The sequence below is a fragment of the Pleurodeles waltl genome, unplaced genomic scaffold (assembly GCF_031143425.1).
Source record: "Pleurodeles waltl isolate 20211129_DDA unplaced genomic scaffold, aPleWal1.hap1.20221129 scaffold_54, whole genome shotgun sequence".
Taxonomy (NCBI): domain Eukaryota; kingdom Metazoa; phylum Chordata; class Amphibia; order Caudata; family Salamandridae; genus Pleurodeles; species Pleurodeles waltl.
Genome location: NW_027150248.1, coordinates 5,226,137 through 5,252,337, shown reverse-complemented (window position 1 = coordinate 5,252,337; position 26,201 = coordinate 5,226,137).

Sequence of the window (26,201 nt, the reverse complement as noted above, 5' to 3'; positions counted from 1 at the left end):
TGGAATCTGAGAGGAGCCACAAATTTCCTTCTACCCAGCGTTCCCCCAAGTCTCCCGATAAAAATGATACCTCACTTGTGTGGGTAGACCTAGCGCCCGCGACAGGAAATGCCCCAAAACACAACGTGGACACATCACAATTTTTGACAGAAAACAGAGCTGTTTTTTGCAAAGTGCCTACCTGTAGATTTTGGCCTCTAGCTCAGCCGGCACATAGGGAAACCTACCAAACCTGTGTATTTTTTAAAACTAGAGACATAGGGGAATCCAGGATGGGGTGAGTTGTGGGGCTCTGACCAGGTTCTGTTACCCAGAATCCTTTGCAAACCTCAAAACGTGGCTAAAAAAACACATTTTCCTCACAGTTCGGTGACATAAAGTTCTGCAATCTGAGAGGAGCCACAAATTTCCTTCCACCCACCGTTACCCCAAGTCTCCCGATAAAATTGATATCTCACGTGTGTGGGTAGGCCTAGCACCCGCAACAGGTAATGCCCCAAAACACAACATGGACACATCCCATTTTTTGACAGAAAACAGAGCTCTTTTTTGCAAAGTGCCTACCTGTAGATTTTGGGCTCTAGCTCAGCCGGCACATAGGGAAACCTACCAAACCTGTGCTTTTTTTAAAACTAGAGACCGAAGGGAATCCAGGATGGGGTGACTTGTGGGGCTCTGACCAGGTTCTGTTAGCCAGAATCCTTTGCAAACCTCAAAACTTTGCTAAAAAAACAAGTTTTCCTCACAGTTCGGTGACAGAAAGTTCTGGAATCTGAGAGGAGCCACAAATTTCCTTCTACCCAGCGTTCCCCCAAGTCTCCCGATAAAAATGATACCTCACTTGTGTGGGTAGGCCTAGCGCCCGCGACAGGAAATGCCCCAAAACACAACGTGGACACATCACATTTTTTGACAGAAAACAGAGCTGTTTTTTGCAAAGTGCCTACCTGTAGATTTTGGCCTCTAGCTCAGCCGGCACATTGGGAAACCTACCAAACCTGTGCATTTTTTAAAACTAGAGACATATGGGAATCCAAGATGGGGTGACTTGTGGGGCTCTGACCAGGTTCTGTTACCCAGAATCCTTTGCAAACCTCAAAACGTGGCTAAAAAAACACATTTTCCTCAAATTTCAGTGACAGAAAGTTCTGGAATCTGAGAGGAGCCACAAATTTCCTTCTACCCAGCGTTCCCCCAAGTCTCCCGATAAAAATGATACCTCACTTGTGTGGGTAGACCTAGCGCCCGCGACAGGAAATGCCCCAAAACACAACGTGGACACATCACAATTTTTTTGACAGAAAACAGAGCTGTTTTTTGCAAAGTGCCTACCTGTAGATTTTGGCCTCTAGCTCAGCCGGCAGATAGGGAAACCTACCAAACCTGTGTATTTTTTAAAACTAGAGACAAAGGGGAATCCAGGATGGGGTGACTTGTCGGGCTCTGACCAGGTTCTGTTACCCAGAATCCTTTGCAAACCTCAAAACGTGGCTAAAAAAACACGTTTTCCTCACATTTCAGTGACAGAAAGTTCTGGAATCTGAGAGGAGACACAAATTTCCTTCTACCCAGCGTTCCCCCAAGTCTCCCGATAAAAATGATACCTCACTTGTGTGGGTAGACCTAGCGCCCGCGACAGGAAATGCCCCAAAACACAACGTGGACACATCACAATTTTTGACAGAAAACAGAGCTGTTTTTTGCAAAGTGCCTACCTGTAGATTTTGGCCTCTAGCTTAGCCGGCATATTGGGAAACCTACCAAACCTGTGCATTTTTTAAAACTAGAGACATATGGGAATCCAAGATGGGGTGACTTGTGGGGCTCTGACCAGGTTCTGTTACCCAGAATCCTTTGCAAACCTCAAAACGTGGCTAAAAAAACACATTTTCCTCACAGTTCGGTGACAGAAAGTTCTGGAATCTGAGAGGAGCCACAAATTTCCTTCCACCCATCGTTACCCCAAGTCTCCCGATAAAATTGATATCTCACGTGTGTGGGTAGGCCTAGCACCCGCGACAGGTAATGCCCCAAAACACAACATGGACACATCCCATTTTTTGACAGAAAACAGAGCTCTTTTTTGCAAAGTGCCTACCTGTAGATTTTGGGCTCTAGCTCAGCCGGCACATAGGGAAACCTACCAAACCTGTGCATTTTTTAAAACTAGAGACCTAGGGGAATCCAGGATGGGGTGACTTGTGGGGCTCTGACCAGGTTCTGTTACCCAGAATCCTTTGCAAACCTCAAAACGAGGCTAGAAAAACACGTTTTCCTCACATTTCAGTGACAGAAAGTTCTGGAATCTGAGAGGAGCCACAAATTTCCTCCCACCCAGCGTTCCCCCAAGTCTCCCGATACAAATGAAAGTCACTTGTGTGGGTAGGCGTAGCGCCCGCGACACGAAATGCCCCAAAACACAACGTGGACACATCACATTTTTTGACAGAAAACAGAGTTGTTTTTTGCAAAGTGCCTACCTGTAGATTTTGGCCTCTAGTTCGGCTGGCACATAGGGAAACCTACCAAACCTGTGCATTTTTGAAAACTAGAGACCTAGGGGAATCCAAGATGGGGTGACTTGTGGGGCTCTGACCAGGTTCTGTTACCCAGAATCCTTTGCAAACCTCAAAACTTTGCTAAAAAAAAAGTTTTCCTCACAGTTCGGTGACAGAAAGTTCTGGAATCTGAGAGGAGCCACAAATTTCCTTCTACCCAGCATTCCCCCAAGTCTCCCGATAAAAATGATACCTCACTTGTGTGGGTAGGCCTAGCGCCCGCGACAGGAAATGCCCCAAAACACAACGTGGACACATCAAATTTTTTGACAGAAAACAGAGCTGTTTTTTGCAAAGTGCCTACCTGTAGATTTTGGCCTCTAGCTCAGCCGGCACATTGGGAAACCTACCAAACCTGTGCATTTTTTAAAACTAGAGACATATGGGAATCCAAGATGGGGTGACTTGTGGGGCTCTGACCAGGTTCTGTTACCCAGAATCCTTTGCAAACCTCAAAACGTGGCTAAAAAAACAAGTTTTCCTCAAATTTCAGTGACAGAAAGTTCTGGAATCTGAGAGGAGCCACAAATTCCTTCTACCCAGCGTTCCCCCAAGTCTCCCGATAAAAATGATACCTCACTTGTGTGGGTAGACCTAGCGCCCGCGACAGGAAATGCCCCAAAACACAACGTGGACACATCACAATTTTTGACAGAAAACAGAGCTGTTTTTTGCAAAGTGCCTACCTGTAGATTTTGGCCTCTAGCTCAGCCGGCACATAGGGAAACCTACCAAACCTGTGTATTTTTTAAAACTAGAGACATAGGGGAATCCAGGATGGGGTGACTTGTGGGGCTCTGACCAGGTTCTGTTACCCAGAATCCTTTGCAAACCTCAAAACGTGGCTAAAAAAACACATTTTCCTCACAGTTCGGTGACATAAAGTTCTGGAATCTGAGAGGAGCCACAAATTTCCTTCCACCCACCGTTACCCCAAGTCTCCCGATAAAATTGATATCTCACGTGTGTGGGTAGGCCTAGCACCCGCAACAGGTAATGCCCCAAAACACAACATGGACACATCCCATTTTTTGACAGAAAACAGAGCTCTTTTTTGCAAAGTGCCTACCTGTAGATTTTGGGCTCTAGCTCAGCCGGCACATAGGGAAACCTACCAAACCTGTGCTTTTTTTAAAACTAGAGACCGAGGGGAATCCAGGATGGGGTGACTTGTGGGGCTCTGACCAGGTTCTGTTACCCAGAATCCTTTGCAAACCTCAAAACGTGGCTAAAAAAACACGTTTTCCTCACATTTCAGTGACAGAAAGTTCTGGAATCTGAGAGGAGCCACAAATTTCCTCCCACCCAGCGTTCCCCCAAGTCTCCCGATACAAATGAAAGTCACTTGTGTGGGTAGGCATAGCGCCCGCGACACGAAATGCCCCAAAACACAACGTGGACACATCACATTTTTTGACAGAAAACAGAGTTGTTTTTTGCAAAGTGCCTACCTGTAGATTTTGGCCTCTAACTCAGCCGGCACATAGGGAAACCTACCAAACCTGTGCATTTTTGAAAACTAGAGACCTGGGGGAATCCAAGATGGGGTGACTTGTGGGGCTCTGACCAGGTTCTGTTACCCAGAATCCTTTGCAAACCTCAAAACGTGGCTAGAAAAATACGTTTTCCTCACATTTCAGTGACAGAAAGTTCTGGAATCTGAGAGGAGCCACAAATGTTCTTCTACCCAGCGTTCCCCCAAGTCTCCCGATAAAAATGATACCTCACTTGTGTGGGTAGGCCTAGCGCCCGCAACAGGAAATGCCCCAAAACACAACGTGGACACATCACATTTTTTGACAGAAAACAGAGCTGTTTTTTGCTAAGTGTCTACCTGTAGATTTTGGCCTCTAGCTCAGCCGGCACATTGGGAAACCTACCAAACCTGTGCATTTGTGAAAACTAGAGACCTAGGGGAATCCAAGATGGGGTGACTTGTGGGGCTCTGACCAGGTTCTGTTACCCAGAATCCTTTGCAAACCTCAAAACGTGGCTAAAAAAACACGTTTTCCTCACAGTTCGGTGACAGAAAGTTCTGGAATCTGAGAGGAGCCACAAATTTCCTTCCACCCACCGTTACCCCAAGTCTCCCGATAAAATTGATATCTCACGTGTGTGGGTAGGCCTAGCGCCCGTGACAGGTAATGCCCCAAAACACAACATGGACACATCCCATTTTTTGACAGAAAACAGAGCTGTTTTTTGCAAAGTGCCTACCTGTAGATTTTGGCCTCTAGCTCAGCCGGCACATAGGGAAACCTACCAAACCTGTGTATTTTTTAAAACTAGAGACATAGGGGAATCCAAGATGGGGTGACTTTTGGGGCTCTGACCAGGTTCTGTTACCCAGAATCCTTTGCAAACCTCAAAACGTGGCTAAAAAAACACGTTTTCCTCACATTTCAGTGACAGAAAGTTCTGGAATCTGAGAGGAGCCACAAATTTCCTCCCACCCAGCGTTCCCCCAAGTCTCCCGATACAAATGAAAGTCACTTGTGTGGGTAGGCCTAGCGCCCGCGACACGAAATGCCCCAAAACACAACGTGGACACATCACATTTTTTGACAGAAAACAGAGCTGTTTTTTGCAAAGTGCCTACCTGTAGATTTTGGCCTCTAGTTCAGCCGGCACATAGGCAAACCTACCAAACCTGTGCATTTTTTAAAACTAGAGACCTAGGGGAATCCAAGATGGGGTGACTTGTGGTGCTCTGACCAGGTTCTGTTACCCAGAATCCTTTGCAAACCTCAAAACATGGCTAGAAAAACACGTTTTCCTCACATTTCAGTGACAGAAAGTTCTGGAATCTGAGAGGAGCCACAAATTTCCTTCCACCCACCGTTACCCCAAGTCTCCCGATAAAAATGATACCTCACTTGTGTGGGTAGACCTAGCGCCCGCGACAGGAAATGCCCCAAAACACAACGTGGACACATCACAATTTTTGACAGAAAACAGAGCTGTTTTTTGCAAAGTGCCTACCTGTAGATTTTGGCCTCTAGTTCAGCCGGCACATAGGGAAACCTACCAAACCTGTGCATTTTTGAAAACTAGAGACCTAGGGGAATCCATGATGGGGTGACTTGTGGGGCTCTGACCAGGTTCTGTTACCCAGAATCCTTTGCAAACCTCAAAACTTTGCTAAAAAAACAAGTTTTCCTCACAGTTCGGTGACAGAAAGTTCTGGAATCTGAGAGGAGCCACAAATTTCCTTCTACCCAGCGTTCCCCCAAGTCTCCCGATAAAAATGATACCTCACTTGTGTGGGTAGGCCTAGCGCCCGCGACATGAAATGCCCCAAAACACAACGTGGACACATCACATTTTTTGACAGAAAACAGAGCTGTTTTTTGCAAAGTGCCTACCTGTAGATTTTGGCCTCTAGCTCAGCCGGCACATAGGGAAACCTACCAAACCTGTGTATTTTTTAAAACTAGAGACATAGGGGAATCCAGGATGGGGTGACTTGTGGGGCTCTGACCAGGTTCTGTTACCCAGAATCCTTTGCAAACCTCAAAACGTGGCTAAAAAAACACATTTTCCTCACAGTTCGGTGACATAAAGTTCTGGAATCTGAGAGGAGCCACAAATTTCCTTCCACCCACCGTTACCCCAAGTCTCCCGATAAAATTGATATCTCACGTGTGTGGGTAGGCCTAGCACCCGCAACAGGTAATGCCCCAAAACACAACATGGACACATCCCATTTTTTGACAGAAAACAGAGCTCTTTTTTGCAAAGTGCCTACCTGTAGATTTTGGGCTCTAGCTCAGCCGGCACATAGGGAAACCTACCAAACCTGTGCTTTTTTTAAAACTAGAGACCGAAGGGAATCCAGGATGGGGTGACTTGTGGGGCTCTGACCAGGTTCTGTTAGCCAGAATCCTTTGCAAACCTCAAAACTTTGCTAAAAAAACAAGTTTTCCTCACAGTTCGGTGACAGAAAGTTCTGGAATCTGAGAGGAGCCACAAATTTCCTTCTACCCAGCGTTCCCCCAAGTCTCCCGATAAAAATGATACCTCACTTGTGTGGGTAGGCCTAGCGCCCGCGACAGGAAATGCCCCAAAACACAACGTGGACACATCACATTTTTTGACAGAAAACAGAGCTGTTTTTTGCAAAGTGCCTACCTGTAGATTTTGGCCTCTAGCTCAGCCGGCACATTGGGAAACCTACCAAACCTGTGCATTTTTTAAAACTAGAGACATATGGGAATCCAAGATGGGGTGACTTGTGGGGCTCTGACCAGGTTCTGTTACCCAGAATCCTTTGCAAACCTCAAAACGTGGCTAAAAAAACACATTTTCCTCAAATTTCAGTGACAGAAAGTTCTGGAATCTGAGAGGAGCCACAAATTTCCTTCTACCCAGCGTTCCCCCAAGTCTCCCGATAAAAATGATACCTCACTTGTGTGGGTAGACCTAGCGCCCGCGACAGGAAATGCCCCAAAACACAACGTGGACACATCACAATTTTTTTGACAGAAAACAGAGCTGTTTTTTGCAAAGTGCCTACCTGTAGATTTTGGCCTCTAGCTCAGCCGGCAGATAGGGAAACCTACCAAACCTGTGTATTTTTTAAAACTAGAGACAAAGGGGAATCCAGGATGGGGTGACTTGTCGGGCTCTGACCAGGTTCTGTTACCCAGAATCCTTTGCAAACCTCAAAACGTGGCTAAAAAAACACGTTTTCCTCACATTTCAGTGACAGAAAGTTCTGGAATCTGAGAGGAGACACAAATTTCCTTCTACCCAGCGTTCCCCCAAGTCTCCCGATAAAAATGATACCTCACTTGTGTGGGTAGACCTAGCGCCCGCGACAGGAAATGCCCCAAAACACAACGTGGACACATCACAATTTTTGACAGAAAACAGAGCTGTTTTTTGCAAAGTGCCTACCTGTAGATTTTGGCCTCTAGCTTAGCCGGCATATTGGGAAACCTACCAAACCTGTGCATTTTTTAAAACTAGAGACATATGGGAATCCAAGATGGGGTGACTTGTGGGGCTCTGACCAGGTTCTGTTACCCAGAATCCTTTGCAAACCTCAAAACGTGGCTAAAAAAACACATTTTCCTCACAGTTCGGTGACAGAAAGTTCTGGAATCTGAGAGGAGCCACAAATTTCCTTCCACCCATCGTTACCCCAAGTCTCCCGATAAAATTGATATCTCACGTGTGTGGGTAGGCCTAGCACCCGCGACAGGTAATGCCCCAAAACACAACATGGACACATCCCATTTTTTGACAGAAAACAGAGCTCTTTTTTGCAAAGTGCCTACCTGTAGATTTTGGGCTCTAGCTCAGCCGGCACATAGGGAAACCTACCAAACCTGTGCATTTTTTAAAACTAGAGACCTAGGGGAATCCAGGATGGGGTGACTTGTGGGGCTCTGACCAGGTTCTGTTACCCAGAATCCTTTGCAAACCTCAAAACGTGGCTAGAAAAACACGTTTTCCTCACATTTCAGTGACAGAAAGTTCTGGAATCTGAGAGGAGCCACAAATTTCCTCCCACCCAGCGTTCCCCCAAGTCTCCCGATACAAATGAAAGTCACTTGTGTGGGTAGGCGTAGCGCCCGCGACACGAAATGCCCCAAAACACAACGTGGACACATCACATTTTTTGACAGAAAACAGAGTTGTTTTTTGCAAAGTGCCTACCTGTAGATTTTGGCCTCTAGTTCGGCTGGCACATAGGGAAACCTACCAAACCTGTGCATTTTTGAAAACTAGAGACCTAGGGGAATCCAAGATGGGGTGACTTGTGGGGCTCTGACCAGGTTCTGTTACCCAGAATCCTTTGCAAACCTCAAAACTTTGCTAAAAAAAAAGTTTTCCTCACAGTTCGGTGACAGAAAGTTCTGGAATCTGAGAGGAGCCACAAATTTCCTTCTACCCAGCATTCCCCCAAGTCTCCCGATAAAAATGATACCTCACTTGTGTGGGTAGGCCTAGCGCCCGCGACAGGAAATGCCCCAAAACACAACGTGGACACATCAAATTTTTTGACAGAAAACAGAGCTGTTTTTTGCAAAGTGCCTACCTGTAGATTTTGGCCTCTAGCTCAGCCGGCACATTGGGAAACCTACCAAACCTGTGCATTTTTTAAAACTAGAGACATATGGGAATCCAAGATGGGGTGACTTGTGGGGCTCTGACCAGGTTCTGTTACCCAGAATCCTTTGCAAACCTCAAAACGTGGCTAAAAAAACAAGTTTTCCTCAAATTTCAGTGACAGAAAGTTCTGGAATCTGAGAGGAGCCACAAATTCCTTCTACCCAGCGTTCCCCCAAGTCTCCCGATAAAAATGATACCTCACTTGTGTGGGTAGACCTAGCGCCCGCGACAGGAAATGCCCCAAAACACAACGTGGACACATCACAATTTTTGACAGAAAACAGAGCTGTTTTTTGCAAAGTGCCTACCTGTAGATTTTGGCCTCTAGCTCAGCCGGCACATAGGGAAACCTACCAAACCTGTGTATTTTTTAAAACTAGAGACATAGGGGAATCCAGGATGGGGTGACTTGTGGGGCTCTGACCAGGTTCTGTTACCCAGAATCCTTTGCAAACCTCAAAACGTGGCTAAAAAAACACATTTTCCTCACAGTTCGGTGACATAAAGTTCTGGAATCTGAGAGGAGCCACAAATTTCCTTCCACCCACCGTTACCCCAAGTCTCCCGATAAAATTGATATCTCACGTGTGTGGGTAGGCCTAGCACCCGCAACAGGTAATGCCCCAAAACACAACATGGACACATCCCATTTTTTGACAGAAAACAGAGCTCTTTTTTGCAAAGTGCCTACCTGTAGATTTTGGGCTCTAGCTCAGCCGGCACATAGGGAAACCTACCAAACCTGTGCTTTTTTTAAAACTAGAGACCGAGGGGAATCCAGGATGGGGTGACTTGTGGGGCTCTGACCAGGTTCTGTTACCCAGAATCCTTTGCAAACCTCAAAACGTGGCTAAAAAAACACGTTTTCCTCACATTTCAGTGACAGAAAGTTCTGGAATCTGAGAGGAGCCACAAATTTCCTCCCACCCAGCGTTCCCCCAAGTCTCCCGATACAAATGAAAGTCACTTGTGTGGGTAGGCATAGCGCCCGCGACACGAAATGCCCCAAAACACAACGTGGACACATCACATTTTTTGACAGAAAACAGAGTTGTTTTTTGCAAAGTGCCTACCTGTAGATTTTGGCCTCTAACTCAGCCGGCACATAGGGAAACCTACCAAACCTGTGCATTTTTGAAAACTAGAGACCTGGGGGAATCCAAGATGGGGTGACTTGTGGGGCTCTGACCAGGTTCTGTTACCCAGAATCCTTTGCAAACCTCAAAACGTGGCTAGAAAAATACGTTTTCCTCACATTTCAGTGACAGAAAGTTCTGGAATCTGAGAGGAGCCACAAATGTTCTTCTACCCAGCGTTCCCCCAAGTCTCCCGATAAAAATGATACCTCACTTGTGTGGGTAGGCCTAGCGCCCGCAACAGGAAATGCCCCAAAACACAACGTGGACACATCACATTTTTTGACAGAAAACAGAGCTGTTTTTTGCTAAGTGTCTACCTGTAGATTTTGGCCTCTAGCTCAGCCGGCACATTGGGAAACCTACCAAACCTGTGCATTTGTGAAAACTAGAGACCTAGGGGAATCCAAGATGGGGTGACTTGTGGGGCTCTGACCAGGTTCTGTTACCCAGAATCCTTTGCAAACCTCAAAACGTGGCTAAAAAAACACGTTTTCCTCACAGTTCGGTGACAGAAAGTTCTGGAATCTGAGAGGAGCCACAAATTTCCTTCCACCCACCGTTACCCCAAGTCTCCCGATAAAATTGATATCTCACGTGTGTGGGTAGGCCTAGCGCCCGTGACAGGTAATGCCCCAAAACACAACATGGACACATCCCATTTTTTGACAGAAAACAGAGCTGTTTTTTGCAAAGTGCCTACCTGTAGATTTTGGCCTCTAGCTCAGCCGGCACATAGGGAAACCTACCAAACCTGTGTATTTTTTAAAACTAGAGACATAGGGGAATCCAAGATGGGGTGACTTTTGGGGCTCTGACCAGGTTCTGTTACCCAGAATCCTTTGCAAACCTCAAAACGTGGCTAAAAAAACACGTTTTCCTCACATTTCAGTGACAGAAAGTTCTGGAATCTGAGAGGAGCCACAAATTTCCTCCCACCCAGCGTTCCCCCAAGTCTCCCGATACAAATGAAAGTCACTTGTGTGGGTAGGCCTAGCGCCCGCGACACGAAATGCCCCAAAACACAACGTGGACACATCACATTTTTTGACAGAAAACAGAGCTGTTTTTTGCAAAGTGCCTACCTGTAGATTTTGGCCTCTAGTTCAGCCGGCACATAGGCAAACCTACCAAACCTGTGCATTTTTTAAAACTAGAGACCTAGGGGAATCCAAGATGGGGTGACTTGTGGTGCTCTGACCAGGTTCTGTTACCCAGAATCCTTTGCAAACCTCAAAACATGGCTAGAAAAACACGTTTTCCTCACATTTCAGTGACAGAAAGTTCTGGAATCTGAGAGGAGCCACAAATTTCCTTCCACCCACCGTTACCCCAAGTCTCCCGATAAAAATGATACCTCACTTGTGTGGGTAGACCTAGCGCCCGCGACAGGAAATGCCCCAAAACACAACGTGGACACATCACAATTTTTGACAGAAAACAGAGCTGTTTTTTGCAAAGTGCCTACCTGTAGATTTTGGCCTCTAGTTCAGCCGGCACATAGGGAAACCTACCAAACCTGTGCATTTTTGAAAACTAGAGACCTAGGGGAATCCATGATGGGGTGACTTGTGGGGCTCTGACCAGGTTCTGTTACCCAGAATCCTTTGCAAACCTCAAAACTTTGCTAAAAAAACAAGTTTTCCTCACAGTTCGGTGACAGAAAGTTCTGGAATCTGAGAGGAGCCACAAATTTCCTTCTACCCAGCGTTCCCCCAAGTCTCCCGATAAAAATGATACCTCACTTGTGTGGGTAGGCCTAGCGCCCGCGACATGAAATGCCCCAAAACACAACGTGGACACATCACATTTTTTGACAGAAAACAGAGCTGTTTTTTGCAAAGTGCCTACCTGTAGATTTTGGCCTCTAGCTCAGCCGGCACATTGGGAAACCTACCAAACCTGTGCATTTTTTTAAAACTAGAGACATGTGGGAATCCAAGATGGGGTGACTTGTGGGGCTCTGACCAGGTTCTGTTACTCAGAATCCTTTGCAAACCTCAAAACGTGGCTAAAAAAACACGTTTTCCTCAAATTTCAGTGACAGAAAGTTCTGGAATCTGAGAGGAGCCACAAATTTCCTTCTACCCAGCGTTCCCCCAAGTCTCCCGATAAAAATGATACCTCACTTGTGTGGGTAGACCTAGCGCCCGCGACAGGAAATGCCCCAAAACACAACGTGGACACATCACAATTTTTTTGACAGAAAACAGAGCTGTTTTTTGCAAAGTGCCTACCTGTAGATTTTGGCCTCTAGCTCAGCCGGCACATAGGGAAACCTACCAAACCTGTGTATTTTTTAAAACTAGAGACATAGGGGAATCCAGGATGGGGTGACTTGTCGGGCTCTGACCAGGTTCTGTTACCCAGAATCCTTTGCAAACCTCAAAACGTGGCTAAAAAAACACGTTTTCCTCACATTTCAGTGACAGAAAGTTCTGGAATCTGAGAGGAGCCACAAATTTCCTCCCACCCAGCGTTCCCCCAAGTCTCCCGATACAAATGAAAGTCACTTGTGTGGGTAGGCCTAGCGCCCGCGACACGAAATTCCCCAAAACACAACGTGGACACATCACATTTTTTGACAGAAAACAGAGCTGTTTTTTGCAAAGTGCCTACCTGTAGATTTTGGCCTCTAGTTCAGCCGGCACATAGGCAAACCTACCAAACCTGTGCATTTTTGAAAACTAGAGACCTAGGGGAAACCAAGATGGGGTGACTTGTGGGGCTCTGACCAGATTCTGTTACCCAGAATCCTTTGCAAACCTCAAAACATGGCTAGAAAAACACGTTTTCCTCACATTTCAGTGACAGAAAGTTCTGGAATCTGAGAGGAGCCACAAATTTCCTTCTACCCAGCGTTCCCCCAAGTCTCCCGATAAAAATGATACCTCACTTGTGTGGGTAGACCTAGCGCCCGCGACAGGAAATGCCCCAAAACACAACGTGGACACATCACAATTTTTGACAGAAAACAGAGCTGTTTTTTGCAAAGTGCCTACCTGTAGATTTTGGCCTCTAGCTTAGCCGGCATATTGGGAAACCTACCAAACCTGTGCATTTTTTAAAACTAGAGACATATGGGAATCCAAGATGGGGTGACTTGTTGGGCTCTGACCAGGTTCTGTTACCCAGAATCCTTTGCAAACCTCAAAACGTGGCTAAAAAAACACATTTTCCTCACAGTTCGGTGACAGAAAGTTCTGGAATCTGAGAGGAGCCACAAATTTCCTTCCACCCACCGTTACCCCAAGTCTCCCGATAAAATTGATATCTCACGTGTGTGGGTAGGCCTAGCACCCGCGACAGGTAATGCCCCAAAACACAACATGGACACATCCCATTTTTTGACAGAAAACAGAGCTGTTTTTTGCAAAGTGCCTACCTGTAGATTTTGGGCTCTAGCTCAGCCGGCACATAGGGAAACCTACCAAACCTGTGCATTTTTTTTAACTAGAGACCTAGGGGAATCCAGGATGGGGTGACTTGTGGGGCTCTGACCAGGTTCTGTTACCCAGAATCCTTTGCAAACCTCAAAACGTGGCTAGAAAAACACGTTTTCCTCACATTTCAGTGACAGAAAGTTCTGGAATCTGAGAGGAGCCAAAAATTTCCTCCCACCCAGCGTTCCCCCAAGTCTCCCGATACAAATGAAAGTCACTTGTGTGGGTAGGCGTAGCGCCCGCGACACGAAATGCCCCAAAACACAACGTGGACACATCACATTTTTTGACAGAAAACAGAGTTGTTTTTTGCAAAGTGCCTACCTGTAGATTTTGGCCCCTAGTTCAGCTGGCACATAGGGAAACCTACCAAACCTGTGCATTTTTGATAACTACAGACCTAGGGGAATCCAAGATGGGGTGACTTGTGGGGCTCTGACCAGGTTCTGTTACCCAGAATCCTTTGCAAACCTCAAAACTTTGCTAAAAAAAAAGTTTTCCTCACAGTTCGGTGACAGAAAGTTCTGGAATCTGAGAGGAGCCACAAATTTCCTTCTACCCAGCGTTCCCCCAAGTCTCCCGATAAAAATGATACCTCACTTGTGTGGGTAGGCCTAGCGTCCGCGACAGGAAATGCCCCAAAACACAACGTGGACACATCACATTTTTTGACAGAAAACAGAGCTGTTTTTTGCAAAGTGCCTACCTGTAGATTTTGGCTTCTAGCTCAGCCGGCACATTGGGAAACCTACCAAACCTGTTCATTTTTTAAAACTAGAGACATATGGGAATCCAAGATGGGGTGACTTGTGGGGCTCTGACCAGGTTCTGTTACCCAGAATCCTTTGCAAACCTCAAAACGTGGCTAAAAAAACAAGTTTTCCTCAAATTTCAGTGACAGAAAGTTCTGGAATCTGAGAGGAGCCACAAATTTCCTTCTACCCAGCGTTCCCCCAAGTCTCCCGATAAAAATGATACCTCACTTGTGTGGGTAGACCTAGCGCCCGTGACAGGAAATGCCCCAAAACACAACGTGGACACATCACAATTTTTGACAGAAAACAGAGCTGTTTTTTGCAAAGTGCCTACCTGTAGATTTTGGCCTCTAGCTCAGCCGGCACATAGGGAAACCTACCAAACCTGTGTATTTTTTAAAACTAGAGACATAGGGGAATCCAGGATGGGGTGACTTGTGGGGCTCTGACCAGGTTCTGTTACCCAGAATCCTTTGCAAACCTCAAAACGTGGCTAAAAAAACACATTTTCCTCACAGTTCGGTGACAGAAAGTTCTGGAATCTGAGAGGAGCCACAAATTTCCTTCCACCCACCGTTACCCCAAGTCTCCCGATAAAAATGATACCTCACTTGTGTGGGTAGACCTAGCGCCCGCGACAGGAAATGCCCCAAAACACAACGTGGACACATCACAATTTTTGACAGAAAACAGAGCTGTTTTTTGCAAAGTGCCTACCTGTAGATTTTGGCCTCTAGCTTAGCCGGCATATTGGGAAACCTACCAAACCTGTGCATTTTTTAAAACTAGGGACATATGGGAATCCAAGATGGGGTGACTTGTTGGGCTCTGACCAGGTTCTGTTACCCAGAATCCTTTGCAAACCTCAAAACGTGGCTAAAAAAACACGTTTTCCTCACAGTTCGGTGACAGAAAGTTCTGGAATCTGAGAGGAGCCACAAATTTCCTTCCACCCACCGTTACCCCAAGTCTCCCGATAAAATTGATATCTCACGTGTGTGGGTAGGCCTAGCGCCCGTGACAGGAAATGCCCCAAAACACAACGTGGACACATCACAATTTTTGACAGAAAACAGAGTTGTTTTTTGCAAAGTGCCTACCTGTAGATTTTGGCCTCTAACTCAGCCGGCACATAGGGAAACCTACCAAACCTGTGCATTTTTGAAAACTAGAGACCTGGGGGAATCCAAGATGGGGTGACTTGTGGGGCTCTGACCAGGTTCTGTTACCCAGAATCCTTTGCAAACCTCAAAACGTGGCTAGAAAAATACGTTTTCCTCACATTTCAGTGACAGAAAGTTCTGGAATCTGAGAGGAGCCACAAATGTTCTTCTACCCAGCGTTCCCCCAAGTCTCCCGATAAAAATGATACCTCACTTGTGTGGGTAGGCCTAGCGCCCGCAACAGGAAATGCCCCAAAACACAACGTGGACACATCACATTTTTTGACAGAAAACAGAGCTGTTTTTTGCTAAGTGTCTACCTGTAGATTTTGGCCTCTAGCTCAGCCGGCACATTGGGAAACCTACCAAACCTGTGCATTTGTGAAAACTAGAGACCTAGGGGAATCCAAGATGGGGTGACTTGTGGGGCTCTGACCAGGTTCTGTTACCCAGAATCCTTTGCAAACCTCAAAACGTGGCTAAAAAAACACGTTTTCCTCACAGTTCGGTGACAGAAAGTTCTGGAATCTGAGAGGAGCCACAAATTTCCTTCCACCCACCGTTACCCCAAGTCTCCCGATAAAATTGATATCTCACGTGTGTGGGTAGGCCTAGCGCCCGTGACAGGTAATGCCCCAAAACACAACATGGACACATCCCATTTTTTGACAGAAAACAGAGCTGTTTTTTGCAAAGTGCCTACCTGTAGATTTTGGACTCTAGCTCAGCCGGCACATAGGGAAACCTACCAAACCTGTGCATTTTTTAAAACTAGAGACCTAGGGGAATCCAGGATGGGGTGACTTGTGGGGCTCTGACCAGGTTCTGTTACCCAGAATCCTTTGCAAACCTCAAAACGTGGCTAGAAAAACACGTTTTCCTCACATTTCAGTGACAGAAAGTTCTGGAATCTGAGAGGAGCAGGAAATTTCCTCCCACCCAGCGTTCCCCCAAGTCTCCCGATACAAATGAAAGTCACTTGTGTGGGTAGGCATAGCGCCCGCGACACGAAATGCCCCAAAACACAACGTGGACACATCACATTTTTTGACAGAAAACAGAGTTGTTTTTTGCAAAGTGCCTACCTGTAGATTTTGGCCTCTAGTTCAGCTAGCACATAGGGAAACCTACCAAACCTGTGCATTTCTGAAAACTAGAGACCTAGGGGAATCCAAGATGGGGTGACTTGTGGGGCTCTGACCAGGTTCTGTTACCCAGAATCCTTTGCAAACCTCAAAACTTTGCTAAAAAAAAAGTTTTCCTCACAGTTCGGTGACAGAAAGTTCTGGAATCTGAGAGGAGCCACAAATTTCCTTCTACCCAGCGTTCCCCCAAGTCTCCCGATAAAAATGATACCTCACTTGTGTGGGTAGGCCTAGCGCCCGCGACAGGAAATGCCCCAAAACACAACGTGGACACATCACAATTTTTTGACAGAAAACAGAGCTGTTTTTTGCAAAGTGCCTACCTGTAGATTTTGGCCTCTAGCTCAGCCGGCACATAGGGAAACCTACCAAACCTGAGTATTTTTTAAAACTAGAGACATAGGGGAATCCAGGATGGGGTGACTTGTGGGGCTCTGACCAGGTTCTGTTACCCAGAATCCTTTGCAAACCTCAAAACGTGGCTAAAAAAATACGTTTTCCTCACATTTCAGTGACAGAAAGTTCTGGAATCTGAGAGGAGCCACAAATTTCCTCCCACCCAGCGTTCCCCCAAGTCTCCCGATACAAATGAAAGTCACTTGTGTGGGTAGGCCTAGCGCTGCGACACGAAATGCCCCAAAACACAACGTGGACACATCACATTTTTTGACAGAAAACAGAGCTGTTTTTTGCAAAGTGCCTACCTGTAGATTTTGGCCTCTAGCTCAGCCGGCACATTGGGAAACCTACCAAACCTGTGCATTTTTTAAAACTAGAAACATATGGGAATCCAAGATGGGGTGACTTGTGGGGCTCTGACCAGGTTCTGTTACCCAGAATCCTTTGCAAACCTCAAAACGTGGCTAAAAAAACACGTTTTCCTCAAATTTCAGTGACAGAAAGTTCTGGAATCTGAGAGGAGCCACAAATTTCCTTCTACCCAGCGTTCCCCCAAGTGTCCCGATAAAAATGATACCTCACTTGTGTGGGTAGACCTAGCGCCCGCGACAGGAAATGCCCCAAAACACAACGTGGACACATCACAATTTTTGACAGAAAACAGAGCTGTTTTTTGCAAAGTTCCTACCTGTAGATTTTGGCCTCTAGCTCAGCCGGCACATAGGGAAACCTACCAAACCTGTGTATTTTTTAAAACTAGAGACATAGGGGAATCCAGGATGGGGTGACTTGTGGGGCTCTGACCAGGTTCTGTTACCCAGAATCCTTTGCAAACCTCAAAACGTGGCTAAAAAAACACGTTTTCCTCACATTTCAGTGACAGAAAGTTCTGGAATCTGAGAGGAGCCACAAATTTCCTCCCACCCAGCGTTCCCCCAAGTCTCCCGATACAAATGAAAGTCACTTGTGTGGGTAGGCCTAGCGCCCGCGACACGAAATGCCCCAAAACACAACGTGGACACATCACATTTTTTGACAGAAAACAGAGCTGTTTTTTGCAAAGTGCCTACCTGTAGATTTTGGCCTCTAGTTCAGCCGGCACATAGGCAAACCTACCAAACCTGTGCATTTTTTCAAACTAGAGACCTAGGGGAATCCAAGATGGGGTGACTTGTGGGGCTCTGACCAGGTTCTGTTACCCAGAATCCTTTGCAAACCTCAAAACATGGCTAGAAAAACACGTTTTCCTCACATTTCAGTGACAGAAAGTTCTGGAATCTGAGAGGAGCCATAAATTTCCTTCCACCCACCGTTACCCCAAGTCTCCCGATAAAAATGATGCCTCACTTGTGTGGGTAGACCTAGCGCCCGCGACAGGAAATGCCCCAAAACACAACGTGGACACATCACAATTTTTGACAGAAAACAGAGCTGTTTTTTGCAAAGTGCCTACCTGTAGATTTTGGCCTCTAGCTTAGCCGGCATATTGGGAAACCTACCAAACCTGTGCATTTTTTAAAACTAGAGACATATGGGAATCCAAGATGGGGTGACTTGTTGGGCTCTGACCAGGTTCTGTTACCCAGAATCCTTTGCAAACCTCAAAACGTGGCTAAAAAAACACGTTTTCCTCACAGTTCGGTGACAGAAAGTTCTGGAATCTGAGAGGAGCCACAAATTTCCTTCCACCCACCGTTACCCCAAGTCTCCCGATAAAATTGATATCTCACGTGTGTGGGTAGGCCTAGCGCCCGCGACAGGTAATGCCCCAAAACACAACATGGACACATCCCATTTTTTGACAGAAAACAGAGTTGTTTTTTGCAATGTGCCTACCTGTAGATTTTGGCCTCTAGCTCAGCCGGCACATAGGGAAACCTACCAAACCTGTGCATTTTTTAAAACTAGAGACCTAGGGGAATCCAGGATGGGGTGACTTGTGGGGCTCTGACCAGGTTCTGTTACCCAGAATCCTTTGCAAACCTCAAAACGTGGCTAGAAAAACACGTTTTCCTCACATTTTAGTGACAGAAAGTTCTGGAATCTGAGAGGAGCCACAAATTTCCTCCCACCCAGCGTTCCCCCAAGTCTCCCGATACAAATGAAAGTAACTTGTGTGGGTAGGCGTAGCGCCCGCGACACGAAATGCCCCAAAACACAACGTGGACACATCACATTTTTTGACAGAAAACAGAGCTGTTTTTTGCAAAGTGCCTACCTGTAGATTTTGGCCTCTAGCTTAGCCGGCATATTGGGAAACCTACCAAACCTGTGCATTTTTTAAAACTAGAGACCTAGGGGAATCCAAGATGGGGTGACTTGTGGGGCTCTGACCAGGTTCTGTTACCCAGAATCCTTTGCAAACCTCAAAACATGGCTAAAAAAACAAGTTTTCCTCACAGTTCGGTGACAGAAAGTTCTGGAATCTGAGAGGAGCCACAAATTTCCTTCTACCCAGCGTTCCCCCAAGTCTCCCGATAAAAATGATACCTCACTTGTGTGGGTAGGCCTAGCGTCCGCGACAGGAAATGCCCCAAAACACAACGTGGACACATCACATTTTTTGACAGAAAACAGAGCTGTTTTTTGCAAAGTGCCTACCTGTAGATTTTGGCTTCTAGCTCAGCCGGCACATTGGGAAACCTACCAAACCTGTGCATTTTTTAAAACTAGAGACATATGGGAATCCAAGATGGGGTGACTTGTGGGGCTCTGACCAGGTTCTGTTACCCAGAATCCTTTGCAAACCTCAAAACGTGGCTAAAAAAACAAGTTTTCCTCAAATTTCAGTGACAGAAAGTTCTGGAATCTGAGAGGAGCCACAAATTTCCTTCTACCCAGCGTTCCCCCAAGTCTCCCGATAAAAATGATACCTCACTTGTGTGGGTAGACCTAGCGCCCGTGACAGGAAATGCCCCAAAACACAACGTGGACACATCACAATTTTTGACAGAAAACAGAGCTGTTTTTTGCAAAGTGCCTACCTGTAGATTTTGGCCTCTAGCTCAGCCGGCACATAGGGAAACCTACCAAACCTGTGTATTTTTTAAAACTAGAGACATAGGGGAATCCAGGATGGGGTGACTTGTGGGGCTCTGACCAGGTTCTGTTACCCAGAATCCTTTGCAAACCTCAAAACGTGGCTAAAAAAACACATTTTCCTCACAGTTCGGTGACAGAAAGTTCTGGAATCTGAGAGGAGCCACAAATTTCCTTCCACCCACCGTTACCCCAAGTCTCCCGATAAAAATGATACCTCACTTGTGTGGGTAGACCTAGCGCCCGCGACAGGAAATGCCCCAAAACACAACGTGGACACATCACAATTTTTGACAGAAAACAGAGCTGTTTTTTGCAAAGTGCCTACCTGTAGATTTTGGCCTCTAGCTTAGCCGGCATATTGGGAAACCTACCAAACCTGTGCATTTTTTAAAACTAGAGACATATGGGAATCCAAGATGGGGTGACTTGTTGGGCTCTGACCAGGTTCTGTTACCCAGAATCCTTTGCAAACCTCAAAACGTGGCTAAAAAAACACGTTTTCCTCACAGTTCGGTGACAGAAAGTTCTGGAATCTGAGAGGAGCCACAAATTTCCTTCCACCCACCGTTACCCCAAGTCTCCCGATAAAATTGATATCTCACGTGTGTGGGTAGGCCTAGCGCCCGCGACAGGTAATGCCCCAAAACACAACATGGACACATCCCATTTTTTGACAGAAAACACAGCTGTTTTTTGCAAAGTGCCTACCTGTAGATTTTGGACTCTAGCTCAGCCGGCACATAGGGAAACCTACCAAACCTGTGCATTTTTTAAAACTAGAGACCTAGGGGAATCCAGGATGGGGTGACTTGTGGGGCTCTGACCAGGTTCTGTTACCCAGAATCCTTTGCAAACCTCAAAACGTGGCTAGAAAAACACGTTTTCCTCACATTTCAGTGACAGAAAGTTCTGGAATCTGAGAGGAGCAGGAAATTTCCTCCCACCCAGCGTTCCCCCAAGTCTCCCGATACAAATGAAAGTCACTTGTGTGGGTAGGCATAGCGCCCGCGACACGAAATGCCCCAAAACACAACGTGGACACATCACATTTTTTGACAGAAAACAGAGTTGTTTTTTGCAAAGTGCCTACCTGTAGATTTTGGCCTCTAGTTCAGCTAGCACACAGGGAAACCTACCAAACCTGTGCATTTCTGAAAACTAGAGACCTAGGGGAATCCAAGATGGGGTGACTTGTGGGGCTCTGACCAGGTTCTGTTACCCAGAATCCTTTGCAAACCTCAAAACTTTGCTAAAAAAAAAGTTTTCCTCACAGTTCGGTGACAGAAAGTTCTGGAATCTGAGAGGAGCCACAAATTTCCTTCTACCCAGCGTTCCCCCAAGTCTCCCGATAAAAATGATACCTCACTTGTGTGGGTAGGCCTAGCGCTCGCGACAGGAAATGCCCCAAAACACAACGTGGACACATCACAATTTTTTGACAGAAAACAGAGCTGTTTTTTGCAAAGTGCCTACCTGTAGATTTTGGCCTCTAGCTCAGCCGGCACATAGGGAAACCTACCAAACCTGTGTATTTTTTAAAACTAGAGACATAGGGGAATCCAGGATGGGGTGACTTGTGGGGCTCTGACCAGGTTCTGTTACCCAGAATCCTTTGCAAACCTCAAAACGTGGCTAAAAAAACACGTTTTCCTCACATTTCAGTGACAGAAAGTTCTGGAATCTGAGAGGAGCCACAAATTTCCTCCCACCCAGCGTTCCCCCAAGTCTCCCGATACAAATGAAAGTCACTTGTGTGGGTAGGCCTAGCGCTGCGACACGAAATGCCCCAAAACACAACGTGGACACATCACATTTTTTGACAGAAAACAGAGCTGTTTTTTGCAAAGTGCCTACCTGTAGATTTTGGCCTCTAGCTCAGCCGGCACATTGGGAAACCTACCAAACCTGTGCATTTTTTAAAACTAGAAACATATGGGAATCCAAGATGGGGTGACTTGTGGGGCTCTGACCAGGTTCTGTTACCCAGAATCCTTTGCAAACCTCAAAACGTGGCTAAAAAAACACGTTTTCCTCAAATTTCAGTGACAGAAAGTTCTGGAATCTGAGAGGAGCCACAAATTTCCTTCTACCCAGCGTTCCCCCAAGTCTCCCGATAAAAATGATACCTCACTTGTGTGGGTAGACCTAGCGCCCGCGACAGGAAATGCCCCAAAACACAACGTGGACACATCACAATTTTTGACAGAAAACAGAGCTGTTTTTTGCAAAGTTCCTACCTGTAGATTTTGGCCTCTAGCTCAGCCGGCACATAGGGAAACCTACCAAACCTGTGTATTTTTTAAAACTAGAGACATAGGGGAATCCAGGATGGGGTGACTTGTGGGGCTCTGACCAGGTTCTGTTACCCAGAATCCTTTGCAAACCTCAAAACGTGGCTAAAAAAACACGTTTTCCTCACATTTCAGTGACAGAAAGTTCTGGAATCTGAGAGGAGCCACAAATTTCCTCCCACCCAGCGTTCCCCCAAGTCTCCCGATACAAATGAAAGTCACTTGTGTGGGTAGGCCTAGCGCCCGCGACACGAAATGCCCCAAAACACAACGTGGACACATCACATTTTTTGACAGAAAACAGAGCTGTTTTTTGCAAAGTGCCTACCTTTAGATTTTGGCCTCTAGTTCAGCCGGCACATAGGCAAACCTACCAAACCTGTGCATTTTTTCAAACTAGAGACCTAGGGGAATCCAAGATGGGGTGACTTGTGGGGCTCTGACCAGGTTCTGTTACCCAGAATCCTTTGCAAACCTCAAAACATGGCTAGAAAAACACGTTTTCCTCACATTTCAGTGACAGAAAGTTCTGGAATCTGAGAGGAGCCATAAATTTCCTTCCACCCACCGTTACCCCAAGTCTCCCGATAAAAATGATGCCTCACTTGTGTGGGTAGACCTAGCGCCCGCGACAGGAAATGCCCCAAAACACAACGTGGACACATCACAATTTTTGACAGAAAACAGAGCTGTTTTTTGCAAAGTGCCTACCTGTAGATTTTGGCCTCTAGCTTAGCCGGCATATTGGGAAACCTACCAAACCTGTGCATTTTTTAAAACTAGAGACATATGGGAATCCAAGATGGGGTGACTTGTTGGGCTCTGACCAGGTTCTGTTACCCAGAATCCTTTGCAAACCTCAAAACGTGGCTAAAAAAACACGTTTTCCTCACAGTTCGGTGACAGAAAGTTCTGGAATCTGAGAGGAGCCACAAATTTCCTTCCACCCACCGTTACCCCAAGTCTCCCGATAAAATTGATATCTCACGTGTGTGGGTAGGCCTAGCGCCCGCGACAGGTAATGCCCCAAAACACAACATGGACACATCCCATTTTTTGACAGAAAACAGAGTTGTTTTTTGCAATGTGCCTACCTGTAGATTTTGGCCTCTAGCTCAGCCGGCACATAGGGAAACCTACCAAACCTGTGCATTTTTTAAAACTAGAGACCTAGGGGAATCCAGGATGGGGTGACTTGTGGGGCTCTGACCAGGTTCTGTTACCCAGAATCCTTTGCAAACCTCAAAACGTGGCTAGAAAAACACGTTTTCCTCACATTTTAGTGACAGAAAGTTCTGGAATCTGAGAGGAGCCACAAATTTCCTCCCACCCAGCGTTCCCCCAAGTCTCCCGATACAAATGAAAGTAACTTGTGTGGGTAGGCGTAGCGCCCGCGACACGAAATGCCCCAAAACACAACGTGGACACATCACATTTTTTGACAGAAAACAGAGCTGTTTTTTGCAAAGTGCCTACCTGTAGATTTTGGCCTCTAGCTTAGCCGGCATATTGGGAAACCTACCAAACCTGTGCATTTTTTAAAACTAGAGACCTAGGGGAATCCAAGATGGGGTGACTTGTGGGGCTCTGACCAGGTTCTGTTACCCAGAATCCTTTGCAAACCTCAAAACTTGGCTAAAAAAACAAGTTTTCCTCACAGTTCGGTGACAGAAAGTTCTGGAATCTGAGAGGAGCCACAAATTTCCTTCTACCCAGCGTTCCCCCAAGTCTCCCGATAAAAATGATACCTCACTTGTGTGGGTAGGCCTAGCGCCCGCGACAGGAGATGCCCCAAAACACAACGTGGACACATCACATTTTTTGACAGAAAACAGAGCTGTTTTTTGCAAAGTGCCTACCTGTAGATTTTGACCTCTAGCTCAGCCGTCACATTGGGAAACCTACCAAACCTGTGCATTTTTTAAAACTAGAGACATATGGGAATCCAAGATGGGGTGACTTGTGGGGCTCTGACCAGGTTCTGTTACCCAGAATCCTTTGCAAACCTCAAAACGTGGCTAAAAAAACACGTTTTCCTCACAGTTTGGTGACAGAAAGTTCTGGAATCTGAGAGGAGCCACAAATTTCCTTCCACCCAGCGTTCCCCCAAGTCTCCCGATAAAAATGATACCTCACTTGTGTGGGTAGGCCTAGCGCCCGCGACAGGTAATGCCCCAAAACACAACATGGACACATCCCATTTTTTGACAGAAAACAGAGCTGTTTTTTGCAAAGTGCCTACCTGTAGATTTTGGCCTCTAGCTCAGCCGGCACATTGGGAAACCTACCAAACCTGTGCATTTTTTTAAACTAGAGACATATGGGAATCCAAGATGGGGTGACTTGTGGGGCTCTGACCAGGTTCTGTTACCCAGAATCCTTTGCAAACCTCAAAACGTGGCTAAAAAAACACGTTTTCCTCAAATTTCAGTGACAGAAAGTTCTGGAATCTGAGAGGAGCCACAAATTTCCTTCTACCCAGCGTTCCCCCAAGTCTCCCGATAAAAATGATACCTCACTTGTGTGGGTAGACCTAGCGCCCGCGACAGGAAATGCCCCAAAACACAACGTGGACACATCACAATTTTTGACAGAAAACAGAGCTGTTTTTTGCAAAGTGCCTCCCTGTAGATTTTGGCCTCTAGCTCAGCCGGCACATAGGGAAACCTACCAAACCTGTGTATTTTTTAAAACTAGAGACATAGGGGAATCCAGGATGGGGTGACTTGTGGGGCTCTGACCAGGTTCTGTTACCCAGAATCCTTTGCAAACCTCAAAACGTGGCTAAAAAAACACGTTTTCCTCACATTTCAGTGACAGAAAGTTCTGGAATCTGAGAGGAGCCACAAATTTCCTCCCACCCAGCGTTCCCCCAAGTCTCCCGATACAAATGAAAGTCACTTGTGTGGGTAGGCCTAGCGCCCGCGACACGAAATGCCCCAAAACACAACGTGGACACATCACATTTTTTGACAGAAAACAGAGCTGTTTTTTGCAAAGTGCCTACCTGTAGATTTTGGCCTCTAGTTCAGCCGGCACATAGGCAAACCTACCAAACCTGTGCATTTTTTCAAACTAGAGACCTAGGGGAATCCAAGATGGGGTGACTTGTGGGGCTCTGACCAGGTTCTGTTACCCAGAATCCTTTGCAAACCTCAAAACATGGCTAGAAAAACACGTTTTCCTCACATTTCAGTGAGAGAAAGTTCTGGAATCTGAGAGGAGCCATAAATTTCCTTCCACCCACCGTTACCCCAAGTCTCCCGATAAAAATGATACCTCACTTGTGTGGGTAGACCTAGCGCCCGCGACAGGAAATGCCCCAAAACACAACGTGGACACATCACAATTTTTGACAGAAAACAGAGCTGTTTTTTGCAAAGTGCCTACCTGTAGATTTTGGCCTCTAGCTTAGGCGGCATATTGGGAAACCTACCAAACCTGTGCATTTTTTAAAACTAGAGACATATGGGAATCCAAGATGGGGTGACTTGTTGGGCTCTGACCAGGTTCTGTTACCCAGAATCCTTTGCAAACCTCAAAACGTGGCTAAAAAAACACGTTTTCCTCACAGTTCGGTGACAGAAAGTTCTGGAATCTGAGAGGAGCCACAAATTTCCTTCCACCCACCGTTACCCCAAGTCTCCCGATAAAATTGATATCTCACGTGTGTGGGTAGGCCTAGCGCCCGCGACAGGTAATGCCCCAAAACACAACATGGACACATCCCATTTTTTGACAGAAAACAGACCTGTTTTTTGCAATGTGCCTACCTGTAGATTTTGGCCTGTAGCTCAGCCGGCACATAGGGAAACCTACCAAACCTGTGCATTTTTTAAAACTAGAGACCTAGGGGAATCCAGGATGGGGTGACTTGTGGGGCTCTGACCAGGTTCTGTTACCCAGAATCCTTTGCAAACCTCAAAACGTGGCTAGAAAAACACGTTTTCCTCACATTTCAGTGACAGAAAGTTCTGGAATCTGAGAGGAGCCACAAATTATCTCCCACCCAGCGTTCCCCCAAGTCTCCCGATACAAATGAAAGTAACTTGTGTGGGTAGGCGTAGCGCCCGCGACACGAAATGCCCCAAAACACAACGTGGACACATCACATTTTTTTGACAGAAAACAGAGCTGTTTTTTGCAAAG